This window comes from Rhinolophus ferrumequinum, chromosome 18 (genome assembly GCF_004115265.2).
Source record: "Rhinolophus ferrumequinum isolate MPI-CBG mRhiFer1 chromosome 18, mRhiFer1_v1.p, whole genome shotgun sequence".
Taxonomy (NCBI): Eukaryota; Metazoa; Chordata; class Mammalia; order Chiroptera; family Rhinolophidae; genus Rhinolophus; species Rhinolophus ferrumequinum.
In genome coordinates this window covers 60,427,105-60,431,458 of record NC_046301.1, presented here as the reverse complement: position 1 = coordinate 60,431,458, position 4,354 = coordinate 60,427,105, and the positions used below count along the sequence as shown (strand labels likewise).

The 4,354-nt window shown below is 43.3% G+C and overlaps 1 pseudogene; it reads right to left on the bottom strand.

Moving 5' to 3' along the window:
* Nucleotides 1-3,575: 3,575 nt before the first annotated feature.
* On the bottom strand, nucleotides 3,576-4,016 carry LOC117038166 (prefoldin subunit 4-like; annotated as a pseudogene).
* Between the last annotated feature and the right edge of the window lie 338 nt (nucleotides 4,017-4,354).

The following is a 4,354-nucleotide window of genomic DNA, read 5'->3' as shown; positions in this document are numbered from 1 at the left end:
CGCAGGGCTCCCCATTCTTGTTCCTCAAAATACAACAGGTCAAACGTTGTTAACAAGGAGGTATTTATGGACTCTCGCTCCCCACAACCTGCCAAAGGGAATCATATTTGGCCAACTTGATATCTCCTTTTCCCCCAGCTCTGCTAAAGAAGAAGGGTTTCCTTGCTGGGAAGAAGACTTAGGTGAACATAATGCATTGAGAGAGATGGGAAAAGGGAGGAGGGAAAAAGAAAAATCGTGCAAACTCAGAATAGACTTTTTGTCTGATGGATTAAGGAAAGTATGGTCTGAGTAAGGTGAGGAGTGAGGAAGAGGAGGAAAAAGAATGTTAGTAGGTATTGCTGTTGACTTTATATTTAGATTCTTTTCAATGGTCTTTAAGGGAATCCAATGGTCTTTAAGGGAATCCAATGGTCTTTAAGGAATCCAAATTGGGTGTTAAAGTAAGCTTGAATTTGTACAGAGATATGGTCTGTCAGATACATAGGATTACAGTAATATTTCTCTCATTGTCAAATGATGTGTTCGTCTGTGATTGTCTCATTTATTAATGTGTCTGTATCCTCTGTAGGTGGTAATGAAGGAAGGAAAGGGTCTATTTAACAACAATCAAGCCCAAGGCCTTAGCATAGTGCCTGACACACAGGAAGTCCTCGGTTAAGAATACCTTGAAGAAACAAATGGGTTAGTTTTAGCTGCACTTCATTCTCTGCTTCCTAGATCAGAGCAATTAATATATCCAACCAGAAAGTTATGTTTGCCTCCTGACAGCTTCTGATCCAGAGAAATGGGACACTCCCTGGAACAGTGAAGTCATCTAACACAAGTCTAAATGCTTGACATTAGATGTGCAAATGTGTCCTAACGTCCTAGAGGTCACAATATGTCCCTCTCACTGACACACCCCACGGCCCTGCATGAGTGCTCATCCCAGGGCTCGCAATACTTTCAGCAACTAAAAGGTTGATCCTGGTGGTTTTTAGCCAGAGAGCATTTTAAAAGTCATTAAATAACTTCTTTTAATGACAAAAGTTTTAAATATGTTAGAATAAAATAATTTATGGGAAAGAAAACTCCCCAAACTTGTAAGCAAGCACCTGATAGTACTGATTAAGGATGTATAAGAGTATTGACTCAGAGTTCTCTGAATTTGAAAAATTGCAAGGCTGACTGACAGCCCTTACTGTGACACCCAAAGCAGAAGCAGCAGAAGAAATAATCCATGATGTAGACTTCATCAAATAGAAAAACTTTTGTACATCTGAGGACTCTGTGAGGATAGTGAAAGACACCCCTCAGAATGGGAGAACATATTTGTCGTATGTGATAAGGTTAATTGTCCAGAATACAGAAAGAGCACTTCCATGTCAATAGCAGACATGCAGAGAACTCAGGTCAAAAATGGGAAAGGATCAGAATAGACAGGATAGAGGTTGTAGAGAAACTGCAACCCTCATACACCTTTCATTGGTACATAAATAACACGCCGTAGCTGTGGGGAAGAGCTCGGTGGTTCCTCACAGAGTTACCCATGGGGTCCCCGACAGCCCAGCTACTCCACTCCTAGCTACGCTGAAATAGCTACACTCAATATGTGCACAGGAATGTTCATTGTAGCAATATTACAAATATCCCACAAATGACACGTCTACAATGTCCACCCATGGCCGAATGGATAAACCAAGTGTACCATATACACAGGATGGGATATCCCTGAGTCATATAAAGGAAGGAAGCACTGACACGTACTGCAACATGAAAGAGCCTTGAAATAAGCTGAGTGAAAGCAACCAGACACAGAAGGCCACATAGTGTATGATTCTAATTATATGAAATATTCAGAATAGACAAATCCATGGCGACAGAAAGTATCTCAGTGCTGGCCTGGAGGTAGGAGTATGTTATACTGACCTGTAAATGTGTAAAACTGGAAATATTGTAAGGGTGAAATTCAGTAAATCAGTTTGACTCCCCATATAGCTTGTTAAATAGCCACTTATAAGTAGACTTAGTTTGTTTGCAGTTAGATCCACCCTGACAGTCATCTGTTTTCTCTTTCTCCCCTCACTGATTAATTTAAGAACTCTGTTTTGTTCCCTTTCTCAAGGCTACCCACACCTCGTTAAGTAACAGAATTCTAACCTGAAAAGAGCAGTTTCTTAATCCTCAGGAATCCAATTTAAAACGCCCTTGAAGTTTTTACTGGGGACACCAAAAAGCCCCAGGCTGTGATGGTCAAGGCTGAGTCTGGAGTCAGGGGATAACATTGTCTTCAAACAGACCAGAACCCAGGAAGCGACATCCGCCTTCGGACCTGCCTGACTGACTCCCCCTTTCCTACATAAGAGAGAGCTAACCTGAAGTGAGGTGCAGCCATCCCTATCAGACTCTGCACCGGCGTCTCCCTTCCCCAACCGCTGGTGTTTCTCTCCTTACTACCCAAGGCAGCCGTCATCTTTAGACACTGCCATGGGCATTCAGTCTGCCCAACCTTTAATAAAACCTTTTCTGCTCTCCCACCTTGTAGAGTCTTGTGTGAATGCTTTCACTTTCTGTGAGCGACCAGGAGTTAGTTCCACGCCAGGACATTTTGGTGCCCAATCCCGGGAGTTCGACTCTGCCTCCTTCTCACTCCCTCAGGAGCTCCTGGAGTTCGAGTCTGTTTCCTCCTCTCTGATAGTTCACCTCTGCCTTCTCTCCTCAGGAGCCTCTCCCAGAAGGGTATTAAACCCTCCCACTCCTCTCCCGCCCTGTCGCCTTTACTTTTGCTTTTCATGAGGCGCCTCCAGAGTCTGGCCGGGGCTTCAGCTGCTAAGTGCATATGCCTGGGGACGTCTGTGGGGCGCTGGGAATACCACGGCCTGGGTCCACGACCCCTGACCTTAGCAGTGCTGGGGACACTCCCACAGCTAACGGTCAGTCTCATTCTCTCTCTGAGATACGCCGTAATGAGTGCACTAATTCTGTAACTCCGGCGATAGAGACCCCTCAAAAAGTGGTTGAAACTTGGGGGATGCCCCTCGATTTCCTGGCCCAGCACTCACAGACCACGACCCCGGCAACCATAGGACGTGGCCCCTCTCGTCTGCGAGCTGGGAACTTGTCTCTGCCGTCAGAGCCTCTCTTAGGCTAATCACCAGCACCTGTTCTGGGCTTGAACACCGTCTGTGCTTCGTGGCAATCTGGGGTTTCTCTGAGGCTAACCTGGGCCTCTGTGGTACCATGCTGGACAGAGACCGGGTTTTGACCGGCAGCTCCTCATTTCAGGAGGATTTGGTTCTGTGAGTACTGTGGTTTATTTGTGACTTATTTGTATTGTTTTATTTGCCTCTACTCTGTCTTTCCCCTTTTTCTTTCCCTTTTCCGTTTGTGTTTTAGACACCAAACTGATGGGGAGCTCTGTATCCGTACCTTCTGGGAGCCCTGTCTGTCCTACATTAGCCAACTGGTGAATTATCAGCCAGCGATGTTTTATTATAACTCCGCTTGGCCCATATACGTTCTAAATTCTAAGGAATGGTAGCCTCTCAAAGGCTTTTTAAATTATACTATTTTTTTAAAACAATATTCAAGTTTATTAAACAAATTTTAAAAAGTATTATAAAATGTTTAACTTTCGTCAGCTTCAAGGTTTATGTTGCTCCCAAATTTTGCATATAATTGAACTTTCAAATCTGCTAACACCCGCTGAATTGATTCCACTCTGGATTCTAAGGCGTCAATTTCTTCTTGCAAATTTTTTCTTTGCTTCTTCTAACATGTCTTGTGTTTCCTCCTGAGAATGGCTAATGAAAACATCACCGATTTGGTAAGGTATCATTACGCAGTCGTCATCTGCAAGCATGATGTCTTCACAAGCATCTTCTAAATTCTGGAGTTGTTTCTTTTTTTACATCTATTTCCTCCTTCAGCTCTGTTATTCTACTTGTATTCCGTGCAAATTTGTTCATCTTTTGTTGATCTTCGAAAGTAACGTGGACATCTTCCGCAGCCGCCTTCTTCATGGTGGCCGCCATCTTGGGACTGGACTACCGCGCGACAAATTATACTATTTTTGAAGTTAAAATTATGTTGTACACCAAGTCTATATTTAAAAACTTGGCAAAACTAAGTCTTGAAAGGCTTTTCTAACTCTCAGTAACCTTTAAGATCTTGCAGATAGCCTGAATTATAAGCAAAGTTACTGCCGGCTTTGGCTGCAGCCTGAGGCTGAGATAACTGAGGAGAAAAAAAAGAAAGAAAGAAAAACAGAGGCACTTATATTAATAAAAGCCAAGCCAGCTGATTCTCAAGCCAAATCCCACCCTCACCCTTTGTTAAACCTCTTTAAGATTGTAAGGACAATTATAAGATC